General features: G+C 38.6%; 2 protein-coding genes across 7 annotated transcripts in view; one reads left to right on the top strand and one right to left on the bottom strand.

The window, feature by feature from the left end:
- CLCN3 (chloride voltage-gated channel 3) overlaps positions 1–7,612 on the bottom strand; it is a 97,875-nt gene extending 90,263 nt beyond the window's left edge. For all 3 annotated transcript variants that reach the window (XM_047091048.1, XM_047091050.1, XM_047091052.1), the window contains exon 1: positions 7,121–7,612. The gene's annotated coding sequence lies outside the window, so the exon portion shown is untranslated. The remainder of the gene's footprint in view (positions 1–7,120) is intronic.
- Positions 7,613–16,835: 9,223 nt separating this feature from the next.
- NEK1 (NIMA related kinase 1) overlaps positions 16,836–24,434 on the top strand; it is a 230,289-nt gene continuing 222,690 nt past the window's right edge. For all 4 annotated transcript variants that reach the window (XM_047090703.1, XM_047090704.1, XM_047090701.1 and 1 more), the window contains exons 1-2: positions 16,836–16,938; positions 17,252–17,375. The gene's annotated coding sequence lies outside the window, so the exon portion shown is untranslated. The remainder of the gene's footprint in view (positions 16,939–17,251; positions 17,376–24,434) is intronic.

Below are 24,434 nucleotides of genomic sequence, written 5' to 3'. Positions count from 1 at the left end.
GGGCACCTAGATGGCTTAATCAGATGGGCGTCCAACTCTTGATTTTGGATCAGGTCATGCTCTCAGTATAATTCTCTAGAGATTCATCTAGGTTGCTCTATGTATCAATAGTTCTTTCCTTTTGATTGCTGAGTAGTAGTCCATGGTATGGATGTACCATAACTTAACCATTCATCCATTGAAGAATATCTGGCTTTTTTCTATGTTTTGGGTATTATGAATAAAGCTGCTATAAATATCCACGTACAGGTTTTTGTATGCAGTCAAGTCTTCATTTCTCTGGGATAAAACTCAAGGAGTGCATTAATTGGGTCATATGGTAATTGCATGTTTAGTTTTTTAAGGAACTGCCAGTTTTACATTCCCACCAACAATAAATACATGGGTGATCCAGTTTCTTCACATCCTTACCTGAACTTCCCATTGTCACCAATTTTAATTTTAGTCATTACGATAGGTGTGTAGTGATATCTCACTAAAGTTTGTTTGCATTTCCCTGGTAGCTAATCATGTTGAACATCTTTTTTGTACTTCTTTGCTATCTGCCTATCCTCTTTAGTGGAATGACAGTTCATATATTTTGCCCGTATTCTAATTGGATTGCTTTTCTACTGCTGAGTTTTATACTTTAGTATATTCTAGATACCAGTCCTTTGTCAGATATGTTGTTTGCAAACATTTTCTCACACTCTATAGCTTGACTTTTTTTTAAGTACTTTTTAAGTACTCTCTACGCCCGATGTGGGGCTCAAACTCACAACCCTGAAACCAAGAGTCACATACTCCACTGACTAAGCTAGCTGGGTGCCTGTGATTTTCTTCCTTTTAACAGGGTCTATCACTGAGCAAAATATTTAATTTTGATGAAGTTGAATTCATAAATTTTTCCTTTATTGATTATGCTTTTGGTGTCATCTAAGAAATCTATCCCCCAAATATTTTCTTCTAAATTTTTTTTTCTTTTTTTTTTTTTTTTTCTGAGAAAGAGAGAGCATGAAAGCAGGGGAGGGACAGGGGGAGAGGGAGAGAGAATTTTAAGCAGGCTCCACACCCGACACAGAGCCTGACTTGGGGCTCAATCTCATGACAATAAGATCATGACCTGAGCCAAAATCAAGAATCAGATGCTTAACTGACTGTGCCACCCAGGCATCCCTATATTTTTAAAGTTTAACATTTTACATGTAAGTCCATGATCCATTTTGCGTGACTTTTTGTATAAGGTGTTAAGACATAGGTTGAAGTTGTTCGTTTTTTGGGTTTTCTTTTTTTTTTTTTTTTGTGGCTGTTTGCATGTCCAATTGTTCCAGTAGTATTTGCTGAAAAAAGCTATCTGTCACTGATTTGTTTTTATTTTCTTTTGCCTTTGTCAAAAATTAGTTGGGTATATTCGTGTGCATCTATTTCAGAGTTCTGTGTTCTGTTCCACTGATCTATATGTCTATACCTTCAGCAATACCACACAGTCTTGCTTACTCTAGCTCTGAAATAAGCTGGAAATTGGATAGATTAATTTCTCACACTTTATTCTTATTTTTCAAAATTACTTTAGCTATTCCAGTTACTTTACCTTTCCATATAAATTAAAAAAAATTTTTTTTACATTTATTTCTTTTTGAGAAACAGAGTGAGACAAAGCATGAGCAGGGAAGGGGCAGAGAGAGAAGGAGACACAGAATCTGAAGCAGGCTCCAGGCTCTGAGCAAGCGGTCAGCACAGAGCCTGATGCGGGGCTCGAACCCATGAACTGTGAGATCATGACCTGAGCCGAAGTCAGACGCTCAACCCACTGAGCCACCCAGGTGCCCCTACCTTTCCATATAAATTTTATAATCTTATCTATATCTACAAAATCTTGATGGGTCAATTAATACTTATGAGTAAATAACAAATACTTCTCTATTTGGATGGTACATCTCTATTTGGATATTATGCAAACTCTAATTCAACGAAACTGAATATTTGTCCCAAACTTGCTGTTCTCCTACATTCCCTATCTCAGTTGTCATCTCCCTTGTAGCCAATATTAGTTTTCAGAGTCACTTGTTAATGTATTTGACAACCATTTACTCAGTACCCATCATGTACCAGGCACAAGACAGGTGCTGGGGTAATGAGTAAAATATGGTCCCTATTCCCAAAGCAGTGAAGGCAAAAGACATACAAATAACTACAGTATGGTATGATAAATATCACAGGAAAGGTATATAGGAGGTCTTTGATAACACTGAAAAGGAATAAGCATGCTACCTGGAAAAGTCTTAAAAGTGAACATTTTTTAAACTATTTAAAAGAATTTTTTAACGTTTACTTATTTTTTAAGAGACAGAGAGAGACAGAGCATATGTGGGGGAGGGGCAGAGAGAGAGGGAGATACAGAATCCAAACCAGGCTCCAGGCTCTGAGCTGTCAGCACAGAGCCCGACGTGGTGCTCAAATCCACAAACTGTGAGATCATGACCTGAGCTGAAGTCGGATGCTTCACCGACTGAGCCACCCAGGCATCCTTAAAAGTGAACATTTAATAAAGGGAATGTTTAAGCTGAGTACTTGAAGGATTAGGATGAGTGAACTGGGCTAACTATGAGATGAAAGTCAATACAAGCAAAACAAACAACAAAAAACAAAAAAAAAAAAATACATGCAAAAACACAGCAGCATGACAATAAAACCTGCTTAGGTAGCTTAAATAAGAGGTAAGGGACTGGAGAGTAGCTGGAGAGGTGGACATAGGCCAGATCAGAAAGGGAGGAGTTCATATGCTGTGCTAAGGAACTTAATTACTCATTTATACACAAGAGAAACCATTAAGAGTTTTAAAAGATAAACCACATGACCAAATACGAATTTTAGCAAGGCAACAGTAGCAGCAGTATGGAAGACAGATTAGAAGAGCAAAAGGCTGAAAGAGGAGTTAGGTAACCCTAATTCCAGTAGAACCCTGAATAATCCTAAATATGAGATACTGAAGGCATAATTAACCTAAGACATCACAATATGGAGTGAAAAGAATTCTGAAAAATATTTAAGAGGATGTGGTAAACAATAAACTGTGGGGAACAGTGAAGAAATCTAAGAGATCTGCTAGGTTTCTGACTTGACTAATTGATTCAAAACAGCTGGAAGAACAAATTTCATTCTTCTACATCTTATGGGACTCAAGATCAGAGTGTTCTTTCCAACTATAGAATTAGGTATGTAAGCTTTAAGTCCTATTCAAGGCCAGACTACAATGAGGGGAGTGGTTGTTCCCTTCATTCAGTGCACCAATCTAGCACCCAAACTGCAAACACTAAGTAGTATGCCACCTGAATTGGGGGGTGGGAAGAAGAACTAGGAAGACTGCAAATTCGAGGATAAGGGACCCACAGCCTGAAGTAGTTACACCAATTTTCCATAGCTCCCAGTCAAGTTTTACCTCTCTCAGAAAGGAGACTGGGTAGGGCTAAGGATCATGGCTAAGTTTCAAAGGTGTATCAGTCAGCTACCTGGCTGGCTAGTAAGCTAAATAGAAAAGTAGGTACAGGGGCGCCTGGGTGGCGCAGTCGGTTAAGCGTCCGACTTCAGCCAGGTCACGATCTCGTGGTCCGTGAGTTCGAGCCCCGCGTCGGGCTCTGGGCTGACGGCTCAGAGCCTGGAACCTGTTTCCGATTCTGTGTCTCCCTCTCTCTCTGCCCCTCCCCCGTTCATGCTCTGTCTCTCTCTGTCGCAAAAATAAATAAACGTTGAAAAAAAAATAAAAAAAAATAAAAAAAAAAAGAAAAGTAGGTACAATATCACTGAAAAAAGAAATGAAAATCCCAAATATTAGCAACTAGAGAGATGGACATAAGTTTCACAAGCATAATAGCAGAGGTAAAATGCTGACTGATGTAGCCATTTGTGTGTAAGGAGCATTTTCATATAAATACTTTAAGCATCTCATATAAATATCATAACTATAAATATTTTAACTGTATTTTTAAGTACTGGTCAAAAATCAAAATGTGACAATGAATTTCAACACAATCACTCATTCATTTACTAATGTTTACAGAATACCTACTAATGTATCAGACATTGTAAAAAAAAAATAGACAATTTTTATTGATTAATGGCATATTTGTATAGGCCTTACAGCTTTCAGTAAAGTTCAGCATAAATTGCATTATACACTGTCCTTGAAAGCAATGCTGAAATACTTTCCTATAAAGTAATGTATACAATAAAAGGCAATATATGACAGATATCACAGAAAACAGCAGTAGTGTTATAAGAGCTTGGAAAAAAGAGCTCATCTCAGTGTAACTGAGGTGAGAAGCCTCCTTTGGAAGAGACACAACTGACTTCAACCTTAAAAGATAAGTGGGATTTTATGGGGCAGAGATGGGAGAAGAAGTTAACTGAAGCAAAACTACTGACATGAATCATGCTATGGAGCCAAAAAGGCAACTAAAATATTTGAAGATGAGTATGCATACAGAATACAAGTCCAGTAAAAGATTTCATGGTCAAATAAGTTTGGGTAATAAAGCATACCCCATTCTAGAATTGTAATGGCTAACAGCATATGGCTCTTGAGAAAACCTGGAGTAAACACTAAATCTGTGAAAAGCTTCTCAAATTTATTTTACCAAAGAATGACCCCTCCACCCCATATAACATCATAAAACTTAGGTCAGAACATCACAGAATTTATTCTGATACGTATTGTTACCACATACAAGATATGACAACAATGAAACTGATTTCTCCCCAAAGCAATATTACTTGCTATTTTCTCTACTATTAAGTTAGCTGCATGTCCAAACTGCTGTGCTTGCATTTTTCTTCAAAAGAAGTATTAAATGAATAACCTGCTAAAGGAAGTAGACACTCTGAAGTTTCCTAGATTCATAAAAATTTTTAGTCATTCAAAAGTTAAATACTAGATGATTTTAAAAGTAAAAACACAAATATAAGGCTTAGACTATAAGAAAAAAAGAAAGGTAAACAATAATCCAACAAAAAGATGCTGTGGAAGACTAAATAATTTTCATGATTTTACAGGACAGAAACTGTTCAACTACTCAAAAGGGCAAAAAATAGTAACTGGCTGCAGTCAAAGTTGCAGATCAAATCTCTCTGTATTTCAGCAATACAAATGGGCAGTTTCTCAACATGTGTTGGTCTTACATTTTGTACTTTAACTGAAGAACATTTATTTTTAAAAATCAAAATAAATCATAGCTACAATATATATACACGTGTGAATGTGCATATGAAAAACACACAAAAAGAGTTCATTATAATAGAATGAAAGTTTCAAAAATTTATTTCCCAGAGTTTCTGTAATTTCACATTACTTTTATAATTGAAAAATAAATGAACCTATGGTGCCGTATCTCTCGTCCTAACTTTTCTTCTGGCATTTTGACTAGTCTTACCTGAAATACAGTGCAGCCATTGAGAGCAAGAGCTCTGAAATCATGCCAGTTGTGACACAACTGAGACCTTGGGCAAGTTAAATAACTGTTCTATTCCTCAGTTTCCATTATCTGTATAATGGAAAAACAAAGTACCTACTTCATGGGGTTGGTGTCAAAATTGAGATAATCCACAAAAAAACACTTAGGAATGAATCTGAACCACAGAATTCACTCAATAAATATTAACACTTGTTATATCATATTATATGTTTTAGATCACTGCTGTCGAGTCTGACTAGAAACTTAGATGAAGGTTCTACAAAGCAGTGAGAGTGGCCAAATGCCACAGGATACTGCTTTGATATCTGAACCACCACAGAGATCAAATCTGGCTTCCTGAGTGGTCTGAAAATTATTACCAACATGTCACACGACAGGAAATTGAAAGCCTATCACCAACATGACCTGGAAAATAGCCAATTTATTAATATAAAACCATAACCTCAGCAATTCTGTTCCCCTGAACTGTATATACTCATTACCAAGTTGGATTTTTTCATTTGTAATGAACTTTGTATGACTGAAATCACATGCTTAAAACACAATTTTCAAGATGTAAGCACTATACATTTCTATTGACCTCTTAAAATAATTTGACCCATTTTCCAAGCAAACAATCAGTCTTCGAAGAGTATGGGAAGTAGGGTGTGGGAGGGGGATGCCATGGATTCTGCCAACAGTGACTGCTCCTATCAACCAGAGGTCATTAAAACATACTCGGTCTGCCAAATATCTGTAGGTCACACACCTGGTTTTTAAGTCATACTATGTAACAACAGTCAGCAGCAGCACCTTTTAAGATGAAAATCAACAATACATACTCTAGCATTTTAACTCCTATGTGTACTCTCGAGCTACACAGTATTTTCTAGTGACTCACAAAGGCATGTAAAATTGACTGACATCAGTTAGATTATTTTCATACCGACCTCAAGAAAAGAATCTTGTAAATTAAACTGTTTAGAGATGAAAAGCAAAGCATTTCTGAAAAGATTCAAAAATCAATGACAAAAGCCACAATGATGCTGCAATAACTAAATCGCATGGCTCAAAAAAAGTTTATAGTATAGTCTGCAAAACTGAAGTTTTGAATTACCAAAAAAAGAAAAGGGTGATTCAATTCTCATAAACAAGGGCTTTTTTTTTTAATCCAAAAGAAACAGAAATCTCAGAAATCTTAAACGTAAGCATAATGTATAGGTAATTTTCTATGTGCTCTAGTTTAACGTGCTATACAAATAAAATGTATATTATATGCAAAATTGAGATTCTAAGGTAGTTTCTGATCCAAGTTTAACATCAAAACACAAATGTTATATATACACACAAACTATGTCTTGATATACACATAAATTTAGACCAAAGATAGAAAAACTGAGTATTAACTTTAAATTCGGGCAATTTTAGAGCAAGCAAAACCCAATCTCTGAGTTCAATATTAATCTTTTCCTGGAACCTACTTCCACTCTATTCAAAGGTCCTTCGACGGTTCCCAAAGGAAAACCGGCGAAATCTTATAGAATGTCCGAGGGAATATACCTAATCAGGGAAGGTTTAACATCATGTAGGGTTTTGTTATAAGATAAACCAAGATGAGAGCCCTGGCATCACAGTTGACCCAAAATCCGTGAACATAACAGCTAACAAATCTTCACTCATACAATGCAACTCACCTTGCAGCTCAGAGGCATAGCAAAATCGGTGGCTGTTTTTTGCGCTGCCTTTGGATTCTGCATCTGTTTCAAACCTAAAAACCTAGCTACCCTGGGAGCTCCACCTGAAGAAAGCTTCACACACAACGAAAACTACTGCGATTTAAAAGATACCTTGGGTTTTCTACCGAAGAGGTTACGGAAATTTTGCCAGGTAGGACCTTTTTTTTGTCCTCTCCAAACACGGGAGCAGCATTAAGTTAAATCCGCTTCCTTTGGAGGGCCCTAAACTCAATTGCTTCCACCTAAAATTAAAAATAAAAATCTCCAACCTCACTTCCCTCTTAAAAGACTAAAACTGAATCCATGTTCCAACTCGCAAATGAAGTAGAATGCCTTTCAGCCCACCACACCTTCCTGCCTCATTACGCAGCCCAACTCCCCGGCCGCAGACGAACTGGCACTGTGAAAAGGGGCTGGGGTTCCGGACCACACCGGCCCCAAGCCACGGAAGGGGAAGGGAAACAGCAGGAGTCAGGAGCCCGACAGGTGCGTCTACGCGTGACGTCACCGCGTTGACGTGAACGGCCGCTCAGCGTCCGGCCGCCGAATACCTCCTCCACCGGCCGCGGTTGGAGGCGCGTCGGCACCCATTGGGCAATGTGGAAACGGTGGGCGGGCCGGAGCTGGGGCGGCAGGAGGAGGAGCAAAGCGAGCTAGCCAGCCCTGAGGGGCCGAGCTGGGTGTGAAACCCTTCCCCGGCGATTAGCTCAGTCACTCACGCTTTGCTATTTGCCCCTCTGGTGACCTCGCGAAAGGACAGGAGGTGGCCGCCTTGGGGGAAGCATTCTCAGAAGGCCGCAGGCGCGCGCTGTACCCAGCATCCTCGGAAGCTCCCAATTCCACGCCGGCAGAAGACCCGGAGCAGCGCATGAAATCCCGGCAAGCTTCGGCGCCAAAAGCGAAAGGCAAAAGCAGCCGTCCGCGAGCTCTACTTCCTAAAACAGAACGAGAGAAATGGCCTTAAGCACCAAATGTTGCCTGTGTTTCTAGGTCGGAAGCAGGGAAAGCAGCGGCCTTACCTCGCCTTATATGTCGTGGTGGGGGGGGGGGGGGGAGGGTTATATGCCTGATAAACATGCAGAGAAAACTGATAACCCAAATTTAGCCGTTACGCAGTTTCAAAAATAATGCTTGGAAATAAAGTGTTTTGGAGAAAATGGGTAATCCGATTTCAATTTCTACACGGTCGAATTGAATGTATTTGAGTTTGGCAAGTGTTTATTAAAGTAACGTGTACCAGCCAAACTTCAGTAAACCTGACACCTGGGCTCAAGGGGTTTCTATTCCGGTGCAATAAAGAATATCTGCTCAGGAAAAGAAGCACCCTTCTGAGAGAGTAATGTGGAAAGAAATCTTTACAGAAGAGTTGATATCTGGATTTTGGAAAAAAAAAAGTTGAGGGACAGGAGTTGGGGTGGGGGAAACAAACAGTATCTGGTAGAAATTTCACGTAAGGGGGGAAGAAATTGGAAGTTCTATGTTATCCTGGCGTTGAATATAGTGTGCGAGATGTAAAATGGAGAGATGACTTGAGATGATGATGCAGAAGTCAGCAGTTACGCCGAAGAGTTTATGCCTTATCCTAGATAATCAGGGACGGTTGGAAAGTTTTGTTTGTAAGTAGTTTTTTTCTCCAAGTTGTTCGGAAAATGTCCAGGGGCGCCTGGGTGGCTCAGTTGGTTAAGTGTCTGACTTAAGCTCAGGTCAAGATCTCGGGATTGGTGAGTTTGAGTCCCCCATCTGGCTCTCTGCTGTCAGCGCCAATCCCACTTCAAATCCTCTGTCTCCCTCTCTCACTGCCCCTCCCCTGCTCACGTTCTCTCTCTCTCAAAAATAAATAAATAAGAAAGTGTCCAAACATCCAGAAAACTTAATAGAATAGTACATTGCACATTCATACGCAATGGTTGTTCATTTAACATCTTTGATAAATACTAAAAACAACGTTTGTGAAGAAAAAATTCAACTTAACAATAGATGAAGGTTTTTAATCATGGGCATGACAGGATCAGTCACATTCAAAAATTCTGCTATAGTTGCTTCATTTATATTTGGATTTTTTTTTTCCCCTGAAGCATGTGAAAATTAGGATGCAGACATTATACTTTACCCTTAGATACTTCAGTGTGCAACTGCGGGGCGCCTGCGTGGTTCAGTCCGTTAAGGCATTGGGTTAAACTCAGGTCATGATCTGCAGCTCCTGAGTTCGAGCCCCTTGTTGGGCTCTGTGCTGACACCTCAGAGCCTGGAGACTGTTTAGGATTCTGTGTCTCCCTCTCTGCCCCTCCCCCTTCCTTCCTCTCCTTCTATCTTTCTCTCTGTCTCAAAAATAAATAAACATTAAACAAGTTTTAAAAAATGCATCTCCTAAGAATAACAACTTCCCCAACACAAGAACAATACCATTATCACAACTAGGAAAATTAGCAATAAGTCCCTGATATCTAATAACCAGTCCATATTTAAATTTTGCCAATTGTTAAGCAAAAAATTCTTTTGCAGTTTTTTTTTCAAACCAGTGTCCTATCAAGTTTCAAGCATTGCATTTCAGTTGTTTCTTAAATCTCTTTCAATCTCTAAGAGCTCCTCCCTCAATTTTTCATTATATTGATGTTTTAAAGAGACAAGGATGTTGTCTTGTAGCATGTCGCACATTATTTTTCAATTAAGAGCGAGCCATGGCTATTATAGGCTGACCATGTCCTCTCAAAAGATTCCTCCCCTCCCCCTTAAATATATCTTCATTTGGAAATATGTTCTTTACAAATGTGATCAAGGTAAGGTCATCAGGATGGGCTAATTCAGTATTATTAGTGACCTTATAAGAAGAGAAGAGACACAAAGACAGGAAGATGACTCTGTGAAGATGGAGGCAGGGACTGGAGTTACGCTGTTAAAAGCTAAAGAACAATTGGGGCTACCAGAAACTGGAAGAAACAAGGAAGGGATTCTTCCCTGGAGCCCTTAAAGAGAGCATAACCTTATTGACACCCTAATTTTCAGACTTCTAGACTCCAGAACTGAGAAAATAAATTTCTGGGGTTTTTTTAAGCTCCTCAGTTTGTGTTGCTTTGTTACAGCAGCCTTAGGAAGCTAATACAATGAGTTAAAATATTTTGAAAGAATACAGAAAATACAAATTGAAAGTTGGTGTCCTGTACAACCTGACCAATCTTAGTGTCACTGTCCACAAAAAACATACAATTAAGTGTCTTGGGGAACTTTCCAGGACCTTTCTAGGCATATACAAAGATAATATACATATATAAAAAAGTGGGATATGCTAGAGAACCTTCTTTGCTTCCCTACCAAATTTTTATTAAACTGTAAATTGTATACCAGAGCTTTTGACTGTATGCTTCTTGGGCCCTCCAGTACAAGAGAGTAATGAATATCTGACTTACATATATATTTTGTATCTTCAAGGTACATAGCACTCTAATAGCATTAATATCACCAATATTCTAGTTTCAACACCTTTTTGATAGTTGTATATAACAGAAAAGGGTTTTAATCAGGGTCCTGTGACAGTACATTTCTGGTTATAGGACTGAGGTCCCTGTTTTATTGCAACACGTCTCTGTTTTCTTACTCACTATTGACCAGAATTGCTCTCTGCTCCTAGAGACCATCCTCAAGTCCTAACTCCATGGCCTTCTCACCACATAGTAGTTTACCTCTTCAAAACCAGCAGGAGAATTTCTCTGACTTCTTTTTTAGGGGTCACTTAATTAAGTCAAGCCCATCCATCATAATCTCATTTTTTTATTAATTCACAGTCAATTGATTAATAACCTTATAATGGAAGTGAAATCCCTATATTCACAGTCTGGCCTACAGTGAAGGAGAGGCAATGATATTTTTGCATGTACTTCAGGGCATGGGAATCTTGGGGCCATCTCAGAATTTACCTCCCACAGTCTGCCCTCTAGCCCCTGATGATTTATAGATAAAATAGAATACATTCACCCTTTTCCAAGGTTCTGAAAGGGCTCATCCCAACATAGCATCAACTTGAAGTTCAAAACTTCCTCTTAATCTAAATATCATCAGCTAAAAGTCTAAAATTTCTTCCAAATCAAATGAAGATGATGTTCCTGCCTGTAATCTATTAATTCTTCATCTGTGGACCTGTGAAACTAAAGAGGCAAGTTATCCATTCCCAACACTCCCAAAATACCGTGGTGGGATGGGCATAAGATAACAGTTGTAGGCATTCCAGTTCAAAAACAGAAAAGAGAGATAGGAGTCACTATTCTCAAATGCACAGCCACCTACCCAAAAGTGGTAAAAGAGTGCTCCTTCCTTCCCTGATACACTAGTTGGCTTGGGGTTTTTGTTTGTTTTGCTTGTGTTTGATTTTTTTGTTGTTGTTTTGAGAAAAGGAAATCCTCTTTGTATAACCCTCACCCAAAAGGGTTTTATGCCTTAATAGGCTTAAGCACCAGATTTTTTGGCTCATATATCTGTTTGTACCAGCTGACAACCTCACAGACTCAAATCACTATTTACATTGACTTCCTGATTCAGTGCGGGCATCAACCCACAAATCACATTTCTCTCAGTGTAACTTTTTTTCAAACCCCCCTTTGCCCTTCCCTTGTCTCTAGGTCTTACATGAAGTTATAGCTAAAAGATTACACATATTTCCACAAGTCTGAATTTCAGACTATACCACTTAAAGAAACAGGCAAAAAATTCCAAAAGTTCTTGCTATCTAATCCTGGAACAGTGAGGTCTAGTCACCCAGCATATGCAGTAATCAGTGGGCCACTTGAGTGACTTTGTAGGATCAAGAAATTTAGCTTCCTCCAATTAAAATAAACTCTACTAAAATAAATATTCCAAAAATTGTTAATCTGGTTTATTTGGAAAATTTAAAAGATTAAAAATTCTTCTAAGGACATATCTTAGGACCTACCAAAATTAAGGATTCTTCCCTTGTTGCCAGCAAAGTCTGGAATTTTTTTGAGTGCAGAGTTAAAAATTATAGGATATTAGGCAAAAGAGTTGCACTCTTTTGAAATTCTTTATAACATACAATTCCAAGTAATATCCAGATAGTACCTGCTTGGTGTTGTGTGGGAAATTACATTCATACAATGATACCCCCCAAATATACTACCAGATAAGCTATCTCAGGGGTCACAAAGGCTAACATACCATGAGAAGCAAGAGGGAAAAATTAACACACTTCAGATAAGGTACAAGTCGAGAGGAAAGACACATGATTTGAAACATGTGGTTATGCAATGCTAATATGTCTTGTCTCTCTTTTTGGCATATTAACCTTTCTGTTCATGGTTAGGTAATTAGGACCAGAGTTGATATTTGAGCAAGGGTTCAGAGATGGAAGGTGCCTAAGCCAATGACACTCTGGATATTTTAAAGAGATGCAGGGGCAAGAGTACCTGGGCACCTCTGTAGCTTGCCAGTTAACCCGGTGAGCAGGTACAGATTTTGCACTTTTGGAGCAGGTCATGTGGGACACAGTGTGAATGTCACACAGGGAGACAGAATTGAGACCTGTGAATGTTGAGTGTTTCGTGTATATTGAGTACGTCATGAGTATATTAGTGCTTAATGATTAGATGCCTCTCATATGTTTAGTGCCTCATTAATATTAGGCATCTCTTGGTCTTTCCAGACTTTTCTACCTATGTTCAACAGTATATGTCCTGTTAACTTTACCTGTCCACCATATAACACAGGTTAGTAACTTATCTGCTTAACACGTGAGTGTTATTTCTTATACCATTTCTTTTTTTTTTTACCAGGGCAGAATTGAATATTCTCAAATAATACAATTCTGGGCTACACAGTTGGTATTGTGCCCATGGTGATAGTGGGAGTGCTCACAATACAGTCAAACTTCTCATGACTCTTTCATTTCTTTTATCAAGGTCAAATTCATGGCACTGTGATAATATCCAAGAACACTTTTATGTAACTTGGAACACTGTTGGACAAGTCTTACAAGAGATTTACAGACATTAGATGTTTTCTTCTGTCAATGCAGATATGTAGCCTAATTTTGGGAAGAAGCACATAGACCCTGAGAATAGTAGAGAATAGACAGAGGCTATTAATCAATCATATCTGCTTTCTATGATCCTTTTATAAATAAATCCTAAATCCTTTTATGGTAGTGTATTAGTTTCTACATGGGGGATTATCCCAAGGATCTCTTGTAAGTGGGCAACAATGAGTCTATTTGCACATTTGGTTTTCTGTAATATTGTTTATACTACACACTACCTCACTTTTTTGCAAGAACATGTTTATTTTAAAATCCATTTCTGACATACAACCATCTTGTCAGTAGTTTTCAACCTTCACTCTGCATCAGAGCCACCTAGGGAGCTTCAAAAAAATACTCTTGCTTGGAATCCACTCTCAGAAATTGTTTTAATTATTCCAAGTTTGGGCCTCAATATCCATATTCATAATTATTGCCAGTTAATAAGCAGCATTAAGTTAGAAGCACTACATTAGACATGGGCGATCTATCTAAACAATATGTATGTGATATTTTAGTGATAGAACAATAGATTCTATCCAGGGAAGAACCTTTTCTGTAATTCCTCTAGTATTTGTGTTAGAAGAATCTAGTGGTGTTAAACCTCCTCTTCAACAGACTTGGGTGTTTTACATGGTAAGGACTATAACCAGATCCCTTGAACATTTTCTTTATGTGTTCTAATGTGAATACTTCCACCTTGATTTTATTCCTTCTCAGCAAGTGTTCCAGAAGGGATTCTGTCTGGTTGGAGTTCTTACCAGATACTTTATGAAGCTGTGGGCTTTTCGTACGCAATAAAAAGAATTTACCAGTCAGCCTGATCTACTCTGCTCCTGGAACCTTAAAAGAATATTAGTTTGTATTAGTATGCTATTACAACAGATTCCCACAAATTTAGTGTCTTGAAACAACGCAGGTTTATTATCTTAGAGTTCTGTAGCTTAGAAGTCCAATACAAATCTCACCGGCTAAAATTAAGATGGTAGCAGTGTTGTGTTTACTTCTAGAAGCTCTAGGGGAGAATCCATTTCTGTGCCTTTTGCAGCTTCTAGAGACCACTTGAATTGCCCCCTCCTCCATGTTCAAATCCAGCAGCAGTGGTTTGAATCTTTCTTATTCTGTTCTTCTTCTAAAGAGAAGTTCTCATTCTGAACTTCCTCTAAAGTAACATTTCCTTCTGATTCTGACTCTCTTGCCTTCCTCTTTCACTTTTAAGGACTCTTGTGATTACATTGGGTCCACCTGGATAATCCAGGCTCATCTCCCTATTTTAAGGTCAGCTGATTAGTAATTTTAATTCCATCTGCACCTTTAATTCCCCCTTGCCATGTAACCTAATATATTCACAGATTCCAGGGATTGGGGGGGCAGGGAAATCACTGGGTGGCCTTTATTCTGCCTACTATAGGCTGTTTAATTTATCTTTTGACTACAGGTCTTAGTATCCATTTTTAAAAGCCCTTAGTAGGGTGGAGTGTGTGTGTGTGTGGGGGGGGATTTGATAAGGTGTCAAAAGCTACAAACTTTCAGTTATAATTAAGTACTGAGGATGTAATGTACAACATGATGTCTATAATAACAGTGCTATATAGTATATTTGAAAGTTGGTAAAAGAATAAATCTTAGAAGTTCTTGTTATTTTTTTATTTTTTCCATAAAAGTTCTCACAAGAGAAAAACAACTTTTTCTCTTTCTTCTTTATATGAGATAATGAGTATCAGCTAAACTAATAATTATTAAGGATAATCAGTTTATAATATATAAGTTAAATGTTTAGACTGTACACCTTAAATTTATATAGTACTGTATGTCACTTATATCTTAATAAAACTGGAAAAAAACCCAAACAAAAATTAATAAGAAGCCCTCAGTATATAGGAAATATTAGGAGGTATAGCAGAATAAGTTATGTCAGTAAAATCAGTTTCTTGTACTGGAAATCATATTTTCTTTTGATTAAAACTGAGTTGATGCATTAGTAACAAAAACTCTACCAACACTCAAATTAGCTTTATTCCCTCCTCAGTAAGCAGCCAATAAAATCTTTAAGCCCTCAGGAAAGGGGAAAATATAATTACTCACAGTGGTAAGAGTTTATCTATTCAAAGCAGATCTAGAACTGCTACCCTGGCAGATACAGAGAAACAAATTGTAGAGCTTATCAGCGAGTGGAGGTTGTGTAAACCATTTCCTTCTGCCAGCAATTCTACCATTCTGGGGGGGGGGGGCATGTTGTATGGTGTTATTTTACACACTTGACAAAATAAGTCAAAAGGATATGCATATTGCTAGCATGGCTTCTACAAAGACAGTAGCAGTTTATATTCCAACAGTTTATGATAAGAGCCTGAAGAGTTATCTAAGGAGGTATCCGACTAGCCATTCTTCATGAATGCAGCAAAAGAGAATTTACTTAGATTAGCAATTGGCAACATTCTTATGCTGCTTTGCTGTATAAAGGTACGTGGGTAGAACTGTCGTTATTGTGCATTCAGACACCAAAATGCCTGCTAACTGAGGGTGGGAGGGGCCAAAGGAGGTTAGCCGAGAAATGAGAAAATGAGGAAAACAAGTCTTTTGAATGGATGGAGATTGAAGAGGAGATAAACCAAAGCAGAGTCTCTCCAATTTGCCAGCTTGGATGACTTGCAGTGCCATCTTCTGGCAAAGAAGCCAAAAACTTTCAATTTCCTTGCCAGTAATAGTCTTGTCTTGTCTTGTCTTTTCTTTTCTTCCTTTTAGTATTTCTTATAAGCCTGGCTAAACCACAGATTGGGAAAACTCACAGGGGTCTTGGGTGTTGATGTATTAGAGTATGAGAGAGAAGGAAGGCTATTTCTTTGAAGCACTGATCCGAATCTTTGACCTCTGTGGTCTCTGGCAAAATCTGTAAACTTTCCACCAGGCTACATACATCACATGTCCAACAGATACAACCTGGAATGTAGCTAACGTAGTAGACAAGCCACCGTCCTCCTTCGTCTTCAAGTTTGGATTCTCCAGCATCTCAGGAATACTCTAGATAAGGCAACTTAGCCATAGAGCTACTCATGACGATGATAGACTTGATCCCTTATTACAAGAAAATCTCTTCCTGTCTTTGAAAGTCCTGCCATAAAGAAGGGTACTTCAACCACCTTTGAATATACCGGCAAGTAATTTATACACACGTTAGATGTAAATGTGTAGAAAACTACATTATAGCCTTAAAAAAAAAAAGTCAAGGCTTAAAAATACTTTCTTGCTGTAATCATCCAAGATATACTAGAAACAAGCTTGCTTTCTAAAGCAAAATTACTTTAAAACATGCGGTATCCCTAAGGAACAACCTTCACGTTAACAACAAAAAAAAAGTGCCATTCTCTGTGTAGTATATGTGGGAAAAATTTATAATATGCTTTAATCAAAATCAGCTTCTATTTGTGAGTTCTAGCCCTCATCTCTGGCTCACTCTTTTCTTTCCCTTTCATCTCCTTTGCCTCCTTTTCTCATTCTCTCTCACCTGCTGTGCCTTTGCCCCGCCCCGCCACGCCGCGCCACTCCTTCCCCCCCCACCCCCAATGCGCGCCAGCTTCCGCGTGCTGACGTCACACGCCAGCGCCAGTGACGCGCTGGCCGCTCCCCCTTCCTCTGCATTCGCGCTAGGGGTTGGGGGCGCTAGGGTGCATAGTCGTCCGCTCGGAGTCCTAAGCAGTTGTCCGCGTATCCCCGAGTCCAGAACAAGCGTCGCGAAACAGAAGGACGTGGCAGGCAGGTAGCCTCCCTGTCCCAGATGCCATCCCCCACCCCCATCCCGCCGAGGCCACTAGCAACCACCTCTGTGAAGTTGCAGGGGCGGTAACCCGGGCACTCCCCCTGCCGCCGCCCGCCGTTTCCAAGGGGGCTCAGAAACCAATCCGTTTGCTCTGAGTAGTGTGGACATGTCTCATGGGGCGTTGCCGGAGGCGGCAAGGAGGCAAGCCTGAGGGGTCAGCCAAAGTCTGGTGTCGGGTGTAGGAGTCTCAGTGCACCCCTTTCAAGTGGTCTGTGAGCTGCTGCAGGTTAGACAGACTTGGTTTCTCTTTCAGGATGTCATTTTCAAAATGCGGGATGATGCCTCTGCCTCATTAATTGCCAAAGGAAGGTTGCTACACCTAGACCGATGCTTGTCGATCATCACCGTTATTTCGGCTAACGCCCTGTGTCATTGAGGTGAGTTGCACTTGGGGGAAGCAATGATATGCAAAATAATAAAATCGTATTGGGAATGAGGAGATCTTGCTTCGACTTGCTTATGTAGAGCTTGCAGGGATACTAACTTTAAGTACATGGAAAATAATACCTTCATTTCATTAAAATTTTAATTCTCTCAAGAACAGTATGTAATACAAAGCAGTCCTCAGACATTAGTTAAACAGTTATAGTGATAACGGAGTTAAAATAATAATAGAAATCTTGGTATGGGTAAACAGTCATTTACATTGCGTATATGTTGCCTCCGATTTTAAAGCACCTATATATTTTAATAAAAAATGAGTGAGAATTAACTGGTAGCTTATAGTTTTCTATTTCAATTTTATGTAATTTGAAACAATCTCCTATGTAAGGCATTAAAAGTTATACTACTTTCGGAGTTCATCATAACTTTTTTTATACAGGCCTAATTTTTATTCTCTAAGCTCCACCCACAAGAAGCAGAAATTTTTTTTTGCCATGATGAGTAATAGAAATATTTATGAAGGATTAAAAGTAATATCCAATATAATAATAGTCTTTTCATGTGATGCAGCAGTATTGTAGAGATGATGGAGGGGAGCCAAATATGGAGAGAAGTAGTGTTTTGTTTCTAGTTTAGATTTGTTTGGTATTAGAGAGTCCACAGATCTATTTCATTTCAAATTGCTCTTTGTTCTAGGTGAAAGGTAAGGAGCATCTTTTGTGGGAAAACAGGTTTTTGCACAATAAGAGTCAGCAGTAGGAGTTTAGTAAGGGTTATGGAACTTGGCCACAGAAGTTCTGTTGAGGTAATTTTAATACGGTGACATTGTATTCCTAGTACATTTTACTCCAATCTCTACCCTCTAAGTTGTGGACATGACACCATTTCATGAATATAAATTCTTTACTTACGTGTTGGTGGTTTCCATTAGGGAAGCCAGTAATTGTTGTCTGTATAGACTTACAGAGAAGAAAAATGTTTTGAAAGAAGTCTAATGGAATCCCATTTTTGCTGTCTGCTTTTTTGACTAATAGGAAATAGATCAGGGACTTGACTCACTGAGAAGGTAAATTGTCCTTCTCCCACCGTTCAAAATGTTATTTAATATTTGGAAAACCATATGTATGGATTGTAGCTGCAGACAGAACCATAAGGACTTCGTGAACTCTGTTGACATTCCTCTACCAGTGTTTCTCTTAGTGAAAATTTGTCCATCAGATAGCTAAAAAAGAGCTGAAGAGATTTAAAAGTTCCAGATTGGTGAAGATATAGTTTTCGTTCATGTACTCTGGCATTTTTCATATTTGGTGCACAAATTTTATTTTGTTAAACACTCCCTATTGTGGCTTAAAAAAGTCTTAGTTAAATGTGAGAAAAGGTGTCTAATTTGACTAGAGGCTAAGATGTTTTTTTGGAACATGGTTGACATACTTGAAAAGTATGCCATGTAGGAGAACTTTGAATGTCAACGTTAAATGTTTGGAAATGGGTACTAAGGATTTTAACTGGAGAAATTGATTTAGCTAGCATTCTTCTTTCTGTCGGCATTTATTATTGTTTTTAAATTTTATTGTTTTGAATAAATAATATATTCATATGGTTAAAATTTAGAAGGTACAAAAGACTGAAAAAAATCTTCCTCTTAATTACTCAGTTCCTGTCCCTAAAGGCAGCCAACAGTATACCAGTTCATTGTGTATCCCTTCGGAGGTATTACACATGCAAGGAATTATGTGTGTGAATATATGTAAGGATTTTATATATATATGTATACTCACATATATAAGTAAGTAAGTATAAACATACATACATATATTTCCTTTTAATACACAAATGGTAGTATGCCATATTTATAATTTATAATTCTGGTACCTAGAAATTAATTCTTATCGGGGCATGTGGGTGGCTCAGTCAGTTAAATGTACGACTCTTGATTTCGGCTCAGGTCATGATCTCATGGTCCTGAGATTGAGCCCCCTTGCTTCTTTTTGATTTGCTTGTGGGTATTTACATTTTGTCATTTCAAACAGTGTTGCAGAGGATAAGTTTGTGTATGTGTCATTTTCATACATTTGGAAATACTTGTAGGGTAGATTCCTAAAAATGGAATTTCTGGATCAAAGTGGTAGATATTGTGGGATTTTATTTTTCTTTATTAATTTTTTTAATGTTTTATTTATTTTTGAGAGAGAGAGAGCGTGAGCAGGGGAGAGGCAGAGAGAGAGGGAGACATCCCAAGCAGGCTCCAGGCTGTGAGCTGTCAGCCCAGAGCCCGATGCCGGGCTCAAACTCACAAACCGTGAGATCGTGACCTGAGCCAAAGTCGGACACTTAACTGACTGAGCCACCCAGGCACTGCGATATTGTGGAATTTTATATTCCTTAGTATTTGTATCGATTTGTATTCACACCATATTCTGTTTTTTTATATTCCCCTCCAACATAGTACGGTAATAAACTTCCTGAATTTTGCCATTCTGATGGGTGAAAAATGCTAAGTCTTATACTTTTTTAAATTAAAATATACATAACAAAATTTATCTCTTGTATTATTATTATTATTATTATTATTATTATTATTATTTTAGGTAGGCTCCACACTGGGCATGGAGCCCAGGGTGGGGCTTGTACTCATGACCCTGAGATCTAGACCTAAGCTGAGATCAAGAGTCAGATACATGGGGAACCTGGGTGGCTCAGTCAGCCCAGGTCATGATCTCACCCTACCTGGGATAGAGCCTCCCCTCAGGCTCCCATGCTGGGTTTGGAGCTGCTTACGATTCTCTTTCTCCTTCTTCCTCTGCTCCTCACCGTGTGTACTTGCATATTCTCTCTTTAAAAACAGACAAAGGGTTGCCTGGGTGACTCAGTCGGTTAAGCGTCCGACTTTGGCTCAGGTCACCATCTCGCAGTTCGTGAGTTGGAGCCCCGCATCAGGCTCTCTGCTGACAGCTCAGAGCCTGGAGCCTGCTTCAGATTCTGTGTCTCCTTCTCTCTCTGTTCCTCCCCTACTCATGCTCTGTCTCTCTCTCTCAAAAATAAATAAAGATTAAAAAAATTAAAAAAACAATCAAAAGTCATCCTATTTTTTTTTTTTTAACATTTAAGTAGTTTATCGTCTGGAATTTGCATTGATGTAAAGTGAAGAAAATGAATGTAAGCTTTGTGTTTTCCACACATTACTACCTAATTGTCTAAATATTATTTATTTCAAAATTTAATTTTTCACCACCGAGTTGAAATGTCACCATGCTCATCCATCAAGTTTAAAAAAAAAATGTTTTTGATAGGTTTCTGGACTTTCTATGATTTGCCTGTCAATTTCATAGTTACTGTAACATATGTGTGTGTTATTGTAATATAATGTGTCCTTTTTTTAAAAAAAAGTTTGTTTTTTTTTTTTTTGAGAGAGAGAGAGAGAGAGAGAGAGAGAGAGAGGGGTGAAGAGCAGAGAGAGAGGTGGGGGAGAGAGAATCCCAAGCAGGATATGCACTGTCAGTGCATAACCTCACCCAGGGCTTGATCTCATTAACTGTGAGATCATGACCTGAAACAAAATCAAGAGTTGGACGCTTAACCTACTGAGCGACTCAGATGCCCCTAAAAATGTGTCTTGATATCAAGTAGAAAAGTCTTCCTTCATTGGTGTTTTTTGTTTTGTTTTGTTTTCAGTATTTCTCTGGCTATTCTTGCTTTTTTCTCATATTGACTTCAAATCTGCTTATCTAATCACTGTGACCCATAAAGCTTGTGTTTTTATTAGGGCAGAATTAAATGTAGGGACTAAGAATTAAAAGTTTTCTGATTTGGGGTGCCTGAGTAGCTCAGTTGGTTAAACATCCAACTTCAGCTCAGGTCATGATCTCACATTTCATGAGTTCAAGCCCTGCATGAGGCTCTCTGCTGTTAATGCAGAGCTTGCGTTGGATCCTCTGGCCCCCCTCTCTCTCTGCCCCTCCCCCATTCATATTCTCTCTCGCTCTCTCTCTCTCTCTCTCTCTCAAACTTTAAAAATTAAAAAACAAATCTTTTAATATTAAGTCTTCTCCCCTATTTTTCTTTTGTGTGCTTGTGTTTTCTTTCTATTTTCCTTTTTTTTTTTTAGTTTTATTCATTTATTTTGAGGGAGAGAGATCCAGTAAGTGGGGAGGGGGGTGCAGCACTGAGAGAGAGGGAGAAAAAGGGAGAGAGAGGATTCCAAGCATGCTCCTTGCAGTTAGCACAGAGCCTGACGTGGGGCTCAGAAATCACAAACTGTGAGTTCATGACCTGAGCCGAAATAAAGAGTCAGACACTTAATCAACTGAGCTACCCAGGTGCCCCTTGAATATTTTCTGTTGATTCATTTTCCAGGTTAAAAACCTGTCTTCTATTATATCCTATCCTGTGTAAAAACCATGTGATGCCTTCTTAATTTCAGATATCTTCTATTTTGGTTCTGGAATGTTCATTTACTTTTAAAAAATAAATTTTAGTTCTTTGTTGAAATTCTCCATCTTTAAAAAAAATCACTTTTGTTCATCTTTTCCTCTTATTTTCTTGAACATACTATTCATGGTTATTTAAAATCCTCTATGATATGTCCATATTTGAGTCATTTGTAATTCTATTTCTATTGTTTATTTCTTTTGGTTTTGGTTATTTGGTTCTTTTTTTTTTTATGTAGGCCTCATAAGTTTTTAAAAATATTTGTTTGAGAGGGAGAGAACAGGAGTGAGAGTGGGGAGGGGGTACGGAGAGAGAGAGAGGGAGAGAGAGAATCCCAAGCAGGCTCCACACTGTCAGCGCAGAGCCCAACTCAGGACTGTATACCAAGAGTGTGAAATCATGGCCTGAGCCGAAATCAAGAGTTGGATACTTAACCCCACTGAGCCACCCAGGCTCGCTCGCTCGCTCGCTCTTTCTTTCTTTCTTTCTTTCTTTCCTTCTTTCTCTCTCTTTCTTTTTCTTTCTTTCTTTCTTTCTTTCTTTCTTTCTTTCTTTCTTGAACACAAGTGGAGGAGAGGGAGGGGGGTAGAGAGAGAGAGAGAGAGAGAGAGAGAGAGAGAGAGAGAGAGTCGTAAGCAGGCTCCATGCTCTGCATAAGCATGGAGCCTGATGCGGAGCTCCATCCCACAACCCTGGGATCATGAGCTGAACTGAAATCGAGTCAGCTGTTCAACCCACTAAGCCACATAGGTACCCCACGCCTCATAATTTTTGACTGGGTACTGGATGTTGTGAATGAAAAGTCATAGAAGCTCTGGAACATGTATCTTCCAAAAATTTTGTTATGTTTTCTGACAGGCTGATGGGAGTATTAGCAGATTACTGTCTTTTATCCTATCAAAATTGGTGTTAGGCTTTGTTAAGACTAGTCTGTTTTAATCTTGCTCTGAGTATGCACAACTTGGGAATGGGCTAACTGACAGGAGAGGAATTTATGTGCAGAATTTGGGGCTTTTTCTATTCTTTTTCCTTCTCTCCAGGATTTTGGCAGCCTTAAACTCTGACCTCTCTTCTCCTTAGCTCAATAGGATTGGTGCTTTCTACTTAAGCTCCATGGTGCTACGTCACAGTTTGGAAAATGTCTCTAGGGAGAAGGCTGGGGTGAATGTGGAACTTGTTAGCATTTTCCCACCTCTCAATGATTATAGCCCCTCGATTCCTGTCTGTTGTTTTATATATTTTACTCAGTATTTTGGTTGTTTTTGGAGGTAGGATGGTCTGATACAAGCTACAGAATCATGGCTGGTACCATTTATTATGTAGACCTTCACTTAATCTCCCACATCATGGATGGTACCATTCTCAGCTGTGTTGGTATCCCTAATCTAGAGACATCTATAGTCTTTTGCCGGCATGAGAGAGGGGTGGTCACCTGATTAGGTGAGGTGGAGGAGGCAAACTGTGTGTCTCATGCTATTACACAGCCTTTCAACCAATCCTGTTTTAGTTCTGGTATTATCCTCCCTCACAGAGGCACCTTTTTCTTCCTGTTATTGAGCTAATTTGTAGTAGAAATTGACTTATTTCCCCCTGCTGTGTTACAGTACAACTTTCTCTAGTTTCCTAAGTTGGTTGCTGCTTGTTCATGTGTTTGTCAGCTGCCAGAAATTTATTGCTGTTATTTTCTCTCCTGTTCTGCCATTTTGATCCCTTTAAAGTTGTGTTAGGTCTGGGAAAGAAGTAGAGGTAAATATGTATGTTCAGTTTGATATGTTTAACTCCAAATTGTAATTTATTTTTTGACTTTTTAAAGATACAGGCTGAAGAAATTACTCTTGTGTTTTTTGATTTCTCTGAAGGAAAGACTTTGGCTGCATTTCTCTGTCATTCCTACTGTTTGTGGCTAATGGTACAATTCTAAACAATGTTGAAGTGTACTATTTTGTGACCTACTTTTTAATTTTCTTTGAATTATAGACTAGTAAAGTTGGTAGGGCCCTTAAGGTAGTATTATCTTTAAATTGTTAGTGTTTTTATTTATCTTTTTTTAGTTTTTAAAAATGTTTATTTATTTTTGAGAGAGAGAGGGGGATGGGGAGGGGCAGAGAGAGAGGGAGGCACAGAATCTGAAACAGGCTCCAGGCTCTGAGGTGTCAGCACAGAGCCTGACGCAGGGCTTGAACTCATGAGCTGTGAGATCATGACCTGAACCAAAGTTGGACATACAACTGACTGAGCCACACCAGGTGCCCTAAATTGTTAGTGTTTTTAGATGAAGGACACAAGTTGCAGAGAAATCAGGTGGTTTGCTTTTGGTCACATAGTTTTTCCAGATTCATCATTTTATTTGTTATATCACATAACTCTTTGGAAAGCTCAAATATCAAAAACATCTTTGATTTTATGCTTTGAATATCTTTAATATCAGGTATATATTATAGAGATTACATTGATATAATTGTTAGAGACTTTAAGAATAGTGTCAAGTTGGTATTGTGATTTTCATTTGATATTGGAAGCTGAAGCACAGAAAGGACAAACATTTGTAATTTCGGTGTATTACAAATATGAAATTAGAACACGATTATGATGGTCCTTCAGTTATACATTATGATGATTTTGGA

Source organism: Lynx rufus, unplaced genomic scaffold, assembly GCF_022079265.1.
Source record: "Lynx rufus isolate CCGP_SWC_20201006 ecotype Redwood Valley unplaced genomic scaffold, mLynRuf1.p SCAF_3, whole genome shotgun sequence".
Lineage (NCBI taxonomy): Eukaryota > Metazoa > Chordata > Mammalia > Carnivora > Felidae > Lynx > Lynx rufus.
The sequence above is the reverse complement of the archived record's forward strand: the minus strand, read 5'-3'. Positions and strand labels throughout refer to the sequence as shown.